At 40.8% G+C, this 10265-nt stretch overlaps 1 long non-coding RNA gene across 1 annotated transcript; it reads right to left on the reverse strand.

Annotated features, from left to right (window-relative positions):
• Positions 1–6092: 6092 nt before the first annotated feature.
• Positions 6093–9703, reverse strand: LOC121699824. Its single transcript, XR_006027045.1, has 4 exons — positions 8846–9703; positions 8341–8485; positions 6674–6802; positions 6093–6542 (listed from the first exon to the last, which is right to left on the reverse strand). It is a non-coding gene; the product is annotated as an uncharacterized LOC121699824 (long non-coding RNA).
• Positions 9704–10265: the final 562 nt, after the last annotated feature.

Raw genomic sequence — 10265 nt, forward strand, 5'->3', positions numbered from 1 at the left:
AAAGTACAGTGTGTTTGTTTTCCAGGTACAACATGGTCATATTTGGAGCAATTGACGGTTACTCCAGAAAGGTATGTCATTGTACTGAGACAAGACAGAGTAAGACAATTCGTAGGACTGGGTGATAGGCCTGTAGTGAAGTGATTTATTCATGATTGATATATTGATGTATCAGACTGGCTTTCAATTCCTGAATCACAAGCATTTGTGTTTATCTGTTTGTACAGATCACGTACCTGGAGCCAGCAACAAATAACTGATCAAGCACGGCTCTTTCATTTTTTCTGAAAGTGGTAGAAAAGTACGGTTGGCCTTCCAGGTAATTTGTATTTTTCTTAATTCTTTTAATATGTGAATGCATTTATGAATGTATTTACAGTATATCATGAAAGTGAGTACACCCTTCTCATTTTTGCAAATATTCTGTTATGAATTCTCATGAGACAACAGTATAGAAATTACTCTTTTATACAATTTTAGAGTCCAGTACAGCTTATAAATATCTCCAGATACTGGGCTTTAAAGTTGAAACAAAAGTGAGTACACCCCACAGCGAAAATGTCCTAATTATGCCCAAAGTGTAAATGGCTGTAAATATTTTGTGTGAGCACCGTTACCTTCATTACAGGAGCAACAAGCACATCCTTGTTGAATTCCAATAAGGCAGAGTATAATAATGGCGCTCAACAAAATGTTGTCAATTTGGGCACAATGATTATGAAATGTTCACTGCTGGATGTGGGACTTAGTTTTGTTACCAGCTGTTTCAACATTAATGGTAACCTGGAAGTCCAGAGATCTCGCGAGAGCACATTTTGAATTGTGCCTGCAGAGACTCTGGCACCGACTAGTTGTTACATTACCCCACATTTTTGTGGTAACCAATCAAATCGGTGTATCTGATACAGGCGGGCCAAAGGCGAGCTAAACTGATCACAAGTGCTGGCTCGAATCGTTCCTTGTTGTGATTGATCGTAAAATTATCCAATTGCGTTCAGTGAGGGTTTCAAATGCAGCTCGCCGCTTATTACAGGGTGCCAGACCCATAATCTGAAAGAAATTCATATTTAATATCTGAACGATTATTGTGTCTGGATTACTATCCAGGCTACATTAATGGTGGTATGTTGAGATTTTCATGGGACAACAAACTTCTGTTATGCAAGCTGTACACTGACACCCTTTGAGTTGTATGACAATTTCATAGTGTTCTCCCATGAAAAGATATAAGAGAAAATTATTCTGAAAAAATGCAAAGGGTGTACTCACTTTTATGATCTACTGTATATACATGAATTATGAGTGCTCTGATGGCAACTTTATTCCTGAACTGTCTAGGGTCAGGGGTGATGAAGGGGTCGAAAATGTGGCGGATGCTGAAGCCATGTTCAGTGTGAAAGGCACGGGAAGAGGTAGCTTCATAGCTGGAGAGAGTGTGCATAATCAAAGGTAAACAGTAAGTTATTTCTGGCACTAGTAACGAAATCATTAGATGTCAGCTATTGATGTGAAAAATGTAGATAAGAAAAATGTCTGTTACAGAAAAATGTTCAACTTTGTCGGAATATTCATTGTAGTAATTTTGTCTTTAGAATTGAGCAGTTGTGGTGAGATGTCTGGGTTAGCGTCACCCAGCTTTACTACGAGGTACTGCACAGCCTCGAGGAAGAAGGCCTGCTGGATTTGTCAAACATTGTTCATCTGTTTTGTGCCTATCATGTCTTCCTCCCTTGTTTGGCAGACAGCCTAAACACGTTTGTGGAGGCAGGGGATGACCACCCATTAAGGACGGAAGGTGGTCTTACCCCCAACCAACTCTGGGTTTTGGGGCACATGTCCCATGGCGAAACTGAAGAATTGGAGGTACAGTATATCATGTGCAGTCTAGTCAAGTAGAATTTGTCATTTGCAGTCATATGCACGGTATGTAGTTAGACAAAATGTTTCACCATGGACTCAAGTGGTGCTACATTTAAAATATATAAGACATTTGAGATGGGCTATGTTATACCCTTGCTTGCCTGTTACATAGATCACAATTTGTTTTTGCTACTCATTTTGTCGTCTGTTTAAAATTATTCACAGAACCCAGAGTTGTTTGGAACGGACTGGGAGTCATTTGGTGCGGTCAGAAATGACTTTGTCGTGCATGTCCCAGAACATGAGTGCCCCCTGTCTCCAGCTACAATGGAAGCTGTGAGGTCTGTTATTAATCCCCTTGCAGCATCCCAATCATTTGGTAGGGACCTGTATATAGCAATGATGCAGATTGTGACAACAGAATTAGCAGTGGTTGAGTAAATCTTATGACAAATTGCTACAAATACCTTTGAATGCTGAATTTGGCATCAGTCTGAGCAGTTGAGTAAAGAGCAATGCCCTTGTTTTTTTCTTTCTGTTTCCAACACCCCACACACACACACACACACACACACACACACACACATATACTGTATATATATATGCCTGTCTACAGTATGTACTGTTCTGAAACTTTTGCTGTGCAAGACATTTCATAAGTATTTTTCTGTTGTTTGTGCAAGACTATAATACCTAACTGTTCTCTACATCAAATGTGTAACTGGACTGATACATAAACTGGCCATTTTCAATTAAAGCGTTTTGGAACATACAACTGCGTGTTTGTGTCTGTCTGCTTCCCAGGTCTGACTCTGATCTCTCCTTCTTTATGACACTTTATCTTGAGCTTTCCCCCAAGATTCCAAGACTGATTAGTCTAGTCCCCAGAGGGGTTCTCATGCACCCCCATCACTTCTTAATGACTCCTCAATATGCCTGGTTAACAATGACATGTTAACATTGCAAAATGTCCCATGGGTGTTCTTTAGAGGTCATCTTAGAACCTGTGCAATTATGAAAAGTACAATTTGACAAATTTTACCTCACACAATTTGAACCAGACATGATCTAAAGGCAAATGAGACCATTCAATATGGGAAATTGGTTGCAATGGGTAAGGATTTCGTAGCCATTCAAGGCCATGCTGGTTCATGGACACTACAAACACCATAATCCATTAGTTAACTAATGAACTTTTGAACCAGTCACAGTACAACACTGTCAATATGATTTGGGTATAAGGAACTGTGGGCTGATTTGCAAAACCAAGAGGATCATGTTTTTGAAGTAACTTTACAAGTAAATGAAGTAACTTTACAAGTTATGTGGTGAAACCTAGTAAAGGCACATGGTCTGGGTAAGATTACTTTGGTGGAATTCTTAAACATTTAACCATGACAGACACTAAATACTTCTAAATACTACTAAATCTTAATGAATGTTGAAAAACCGATGAAACATTGTCCAGAATTATTCTCCAAATGAACTTACTGTAGTACACAGTAATTTGACTAGGCGATGTGCACATACATGCACTTGAATCCACACAGTACATCCACACAGACATGCACAGTATTAAGAAGTATTTAAGTTTGTGGGCTGCACTCAGCATTCTCCTTATTGCATGGAACCTGCGGCCAGAAGGGAGCAAGCTGAACAGGGAGTGGGTCAGATGAGAGGAGTTAGAAACGATCCTGTTTGTTCAAAGGGATCTGAACAAGTGGTCCATTCTGCCAGCACCATTCAAGTTTCATGTTTCTTTATTTGTCATGTGCATAGTCATGGACTTAGAACAAGCTGTGAAATGAAATCCTGACTTCACCTCAACTGGGCCATCACCTATCATAATTCTGATATTGTATTGATAAAATACGTTATGGAATAAAATTTAAATCCAACTCAAACTATGGTGACAACAGGAGTTGTGGACGTGTCCCCACCAAAGGAGTTGTGGACGCGTCCCCACCAAAGGAGTTAAGGAGTTGTGGACGCGTCCCCACCAAAGGAGTTAAGGAGTTGTGGACGTGTCCCCACCAAAGGAGTTGTGGACGTGTCCCCACCAAAGGAGTTAAGGAGTTGTGGACGTGTCCCCACCAAAGGAGTTAAGGAGTTGTGGACGCGTCCCCACCAAAGGAGTTGTGGACGCGTCCCCACCAAAGGAGTTGTGGACGTGTCCCCACCAAAGGAGTTAAGGAGTTGTGGACGCGTCCCCACCAAAGGAGTTAAGGAGTTGTGGACGCGTCCCCACCAAAGGAGTTGTGGACGCGTCCCCACCAAAGGAGTTGTGGACGTGTCCCCACCAAAGGAGTTAAGGAGTTGTGGACGTGTCCCCACCAAAGGAGTTAAGGAGTTGTGGACGCGTCCCCACCAAAGGAGTTAAGGAGTTGTGGACGCGTCCCCACCAAAGGAGTTAAGGAGTTGTGGACGTGTCCCCACCAAAGGAGTTGTGGACGTGTCCCCACCAAAGCTGAGACCAAACCTGCTCCCTTGGGTCCCATTATCTGATTGTGAAATGATGTGCTCTAAGTTAGAACTGATTGTGAAATGATGTGCTCTAAGTTAGAACTGATTGTGAAATGATGTGCTCTAAGTTAGAACTGATTGAAATGCTGAGGAAAATTTGGCTGACAGGATCAACAGCTACCAAGAAAATTATGGCACAACAGTGGCTGCCTCCACATTCACTCTCTGTCCAACAAAGGCTGGCTTACTTTCTAATATGATGACCTCAGTCGCACAGGACTCAGATCTCCTGTGGAGGATGATTAAGGTGTTTTTTTTGTTGTTTTTTTTCTGTTTGAGATTGCTTGGGTATGGGTCTGTACTTTGTTTTGGTTACATGTGTGTGTAGTTGTTTTTAGACACCATCTGCTAGGTATTCTGCTCATTATTATGTAGAGAGGTGTTTACAGTACTTGTATGAATGAGGAGGAAATGGTACATATGTCAAGAGTGGCATCAGTGGTTTCAATAAAAGGTTGATCACCATCAACAACAAAAAAACACCTGCTGTCTTGCTTCCTGACCATCATTCTGCAGGGAGCTTACAGGCATCTGCACTAGACCAGTGACCTTCCTGCTGTCCTTACAATGCCAGTTTGAGTTTCAGTGTTGCAGAGGAAGATGGGTACACAGTGATGGCGAATGTGAGAATGCTTTCTGTAGTGGCTCTATATAACTCAGTTTGAATATGGGAAGATGTATTAACCGACCTCAAGAAAAACAATGAATGTACATCTTTTATAATGTATGTGCACTAGAATGTAGCATAAGTATTTTTAATGTAGCCAAATACTGTATATGTGACCTGTCCCAAATGCCTTCTGCACAGGACTGTTTAAGTGTTGCACCAATGGTAGTGTCGTCTCGCTGTATATTGTGTATTGCTGAAATGACAAAACCCACTTGACCATTCCCTGGCACGTTTCATGATGGTGGTGTGGGTCCCATTTCAGATCCCTACTTCTTGTTGTGCCCAGGAATTTGTGTGTCCACAGTTCCAACTGCTTTGTTGTTGATGAGTAGTGGGGTGTAAAGAGTCTGATCTCTGCTTAAGTCAAAAAATATCTTCATTTATTAATGTTGATATCTAGGTTACTCACTGAGCCCTATGCTGCCCACCCCGTCCCATCCTTAGTCATGAGGTTTTGGCTTCTCAATTATGGCCTCATGTAGCATCCCACTCCAGAGTTGACCCATAACTGTAGGTCTAATGAGTCATAGCAGGGTGGGGGGGAAATGTTTTTGCCTCCCTCCATGGCTGCGTTTAGACTGCAGGCGAATCTGATTTGAATCTGATTCCTTCTCATATCCAATTTTTAGGGCTGACTGTTCACACTGTTTTTAGCAAGTGTCCAAATCGGATATGGCTCTGTTTAGACTGGGCCACATGTCTAATGGTGTTTTTTTTGTTTATTATCTATGAAGGAAATAAAGGAAAGGAAAGCCTTCACAGTGATCTTTACTTGAATCTGAACAGTGATCACAGTAGAGCTGAACAGTGACAGTTGATCTGAACAAACACACACACATAAAACAAATTCAAATTTCACAACCAAATACATAACATTTGAAAAAAGTTACAACATGAACATTATGGATTTGCTCTCCATATAGTCTTGCCCTTTCATTCAACATATCTGCTTAAGTGCAAAAAATATAAAAAAACAAATAAATTATTATTAATAATAATAATAATAATAATAATAATAATTGAATGAAAATGACTGCTTGCAATATGTGGTGATTAAGTTCAACACATTCACATACAACTAGAGCGATAATAAAGTAAAGAGTAGGCCTATGTCTAAAATAAAATGGGCAATATCAAGACCTGGAAGCCATGTAATTGAAGTGACGGCAGTTGGTTTGATCAAGTACCCTCCCCCTCACCAAACATGCACAATCAAGGAGCCTCCGTGGACCATGAACAAAGGAGCCTCCGTGGGTTAAGGCCATCTCCATTATATTTCTGAACTGCTGAATTGTGCTCATGTGCAATACAGGAAGCGTCACAGTGCGACTGCAAGCACTCACTGTCGGAAAACAAATTGCGTGTCCATCACAATCATGCTTGAATTGTATAGACACATCGAAGTCCCTCTTCTTGCTGGGTAAGACCGGCTTGTGTGCCTGTCCCGTCAGCCACTGCATCACTTTTGGAACAGTCAGTTGGCCATCATCTAATGAAAAAGTGTGTTAGTGTGAACTTGAACCAGTAAGCACCACAATTATTGCTGACTTTTAAAAAAAAAAAAAAAAAAAAAAAAAACACATAAAAGTGTTCCTTAAAATAGTAGCAGTTCAAACATACCACAATCCTCGATCTCTTGGAGGAAATCTTGGAGATTGTTCATATCGGTGACCTCCCGACTGTACCTTATAGAGCCTTGGTCACTGTAGACTGTAGTCGGCAGATTTCCAGAAGAAAGGCTGCATCCACCTACACCCCACCACACACACACACAAAGGCAAAAGGTGTTAACCTACAATTTTAGCAAACCAGAGCAGACACGCCAGCAGATTGCAGTTAAAGGAAAACTTGGCAGGATTTCCCCTTCTGTTGGAGAAATTGTGCATTATGCTATTTCAAACTGTGGGAAAAGGCAACGATAAAGCACATGGATTTGTTTACAAGCTAGCGAACGGTTAGCATAAGTTTGGCAGAACTATGTGGATGTTACAAGGTAAGAAACACGATTTAAAACTAGTTTCCTGTTTCTCACTTCTCTTTCCGGGACGGTAGTCTCAATGTTGCAAGGTTGGTTTTTCGCCTGAGGATGCTAGGCGCAGCAGGGAAAGTCACCATTTTCACCGGAACAGGTCATTTAACCATCCAAATGATTTCTAAACGGGTTTATTACGTTGAAATAGTTGCCAAGTTCCCCTTTAAGACCCCCCATGGAAGACATATTTCTAAACACATTGTCAATAGCAAAAATGATTGACGCTGACCTCCCTGAGAATAGGCTACTGTGACAATTCTAAACTAGATGTACCGCAGAGTGGTACAAAATATGACCGCCGCCCAGTCCAGCACATTTTTTCCACAAAAATAAATCACGCTGAAAGGCCTATATGATTCTAACTGTCTCACTAAATTGCATTATCCACACTCAATTCTCATTGGTATCTGCTAGACAACAAGTACCAAAACATGATTAGTTCATAGATTTCACAGGTAAAATTCATTTTATACAACCCCACCCCTATCTTGCCTGTTCATAATTCTGAGAAATTCTTGAATTGTGTGCATGTGTGCGTGTACACGTTTATGTTTATGTGTGTGGGTGTGTGTGTGGGTGTGTGTGTGTGTGCTTGTGTGTTTGCCTGCGTATGTGTGTTTGTGCATGTGCATGCATGCGTACATATGTCTACTATGTGAGTATGTGTCATACGTATGATTACTCAGACTGTATGTGTGTGCGTGTGTATCTGTTTATGCACATGTGTGCACATGAAATGGGTTAACATGACGCCTGGAGGCAAACATACGGAAAAAATTGGTCATCCTAGGCCCTACGGTTCTCAAGATATTGACAAAAAACTGTGTCTGCCCTACCCTCCTTTCGGGGGGTCCAGTACAGCGGGGGGGCTACAGATCAAAACGAAAAACGATGGTTCCATGCTATCCATATGGGGTTACATGCCCACCAAGTTTCGTCTATCCCGGTCTTTCAGTGTCCCGGGAATCCTTGACGGAAATTTGGACATGCGAAAAAAAAAAAAAAAAAAAAAAAAATTCTGACTAAACCTATATAACCGCCACTTCGCTGTATTATAAAATATTAATAACAGTAGTAATGTTCAGATATGCAACAGATTCTTATTGGAATAAAATTACAGTAAAACAAATGGGAACGACTTCAGTTCATTCAATTAATTATTAGCTTTTAAATTTTCCTCTAACTTGCTGCGGCAAGTTAGAAACACTGGCTTACACCACACCACAAAAAGGAAAACCTGTGGTATTTTCAATACCTCATCATCTTCTGTTGGGACAAAAAGAGGCTGACACAGGTCTGCATGGGCCTGCAACACTTTCTTCATGTTATAGAGCTCCATGCCTTTTCTCAATTGGTCCAGCATTGGAACCACGCGTGTTGTAGCGTGGAGGACAATAGCCCTGAAAACAAGTAACATTCCATCATTGGTATTGTATAAAGGATTCTTATTATTAATAAAAATAACAGGATGCTGAAGACATTGTATTGGAATACACACAATAGGATACACATTATTGCATATTGTTTCAGATGTGCAAAGCATTTCAAAAACATGTGTTAAAAAAATAAATAAATAAATGTAAGGCGTAAAATTTAAGAAGCTTGTTTTCAATTTCAGCAATCATCTCTGAAAAACAAAGAATTTGCAGAAACTGCAAAAGCACCATTTTAAAGCTGCATGTCGCTGAATGTGTGTTAGTGTGATAAACAAGTGCTGTGTTGTTCCATCATCAATTACATAGTGCTTTCCAATAGGTTACCTGTGAAAAATTCCTTGCTGAGGGCGCCCGTATCAATGCCATCTTCTCCAAAAAAGGAGACTCGCAGTCTATGTTTTGGAGAGGATCTTTTTTGCCTCTGCCACTGCATCATCGCGCGCGTGTAAAGATCATCTCTCGATACTACTATAGAAAAGGTACCACCATCATCCACCTGAAGAGTCACCCACTCCAAAATCTCCTCCAAACTTCAAATTAAACACAAAAAAGAGCATGCATCATTTTTGTGTAAGTGTAAAGTCCCATTGTCATTGCAGCACACCACAGCACACCGTGCACACAACGAAATTCTCTGCTTTTAACCCATCACACATGTGAGCAGGGGGCAGCCATTACAGCACACAGGGAGCAGTGCTTATGGACGCTACCAAGCTCAGGGCACCCCAGTTATGGGAGTGGCAGTGTGTCGAGAATCGAACCTGTGACCTTGGGGCTACAAGTCCGACTCCCTAACTGCTTGCCCACGACTGCATACAGAAGCCAAATAAATGAGGACCCAGGTGTAACAAACACTACAAGAGTGATGTGAAAGTAAATGTACAAAAACAGACAAACCACTTTCTTTGTAGTGTTAACTTTTCTGGTCTGAGTAAGCAGAAGAAAGACTTTGCCTTTGAAAGGAATTAAGGCTGAGGGCTGAGGTCTTCCTGTTCCCTTCGTGGGCTGCACTTCTACAAAAACAAATGTTGTAAAATAAACAAAGCAGTTGAGTTGTAAAAAATAGCTCTTAACACTTTCACACATTTCACCATTTTCTTAACCAGGCTAGCGCCACCCAGTGCTTCCAGTCAATTACATTTACTTCTATCATATAGTCAGGAAACTAGCGAATTAGCCGTGTTTGCTTTGTCTCAAAATGGGCCAATCAGTGAACAGAGAATTCAAATAATTCATTACAGTGCGTAATATATGTCACTGCCAAACAGTAGCGATTGGTGTCAAGCAGAAAGTATCAGCCCTCCCTGAAGCGAAAGAATCCAAATGGAGATTTCAGACACTATGAACAAAGTGAATAAGATGCTATTTTCTATGCAAGTACCTAAATCCACAACCTGAGGCCTCAATAACGTTAATGTTGAAGTCTTTCCGACAAACAGGACATTCTGCAGTCTAAAGATAAAAAATAAATCAAATCAATGTATGTTGAATTTAATTACACAATGTCAGTATACAAATAAACAGAAATCTCACCTTTTCTAGACTAAGGTCATAACTTTGGGAAAAACTTAGGTATGGGAAAACACAACATTATTCAACAGGGTCTATATTCATTACAGCTAATAATGCACAAGGCCTGACAGGCCAGAGACTTGACATACAACCTCTGAAGAACTGCACAGATCAATGCAGCTTTCAGTGTGGCACGGCAGATAAGTGATTGTATCCACAGCCCACAGTTATA

The sequence above is a fragment of the Alosa sapidissima genome, chromosome 24 (assembly GCF_018492685.1).
Source record: "Alosa sapidissima isolate fAloSap1 chromosome 24, fAloSap1.pri, whole genome shotgun sequence".
NCBI lineage: Eukaryota > Metazoa > Chordata > Actinopteri > Clupeiformes > Clupeidae > Alosa > Alosa sapidissima.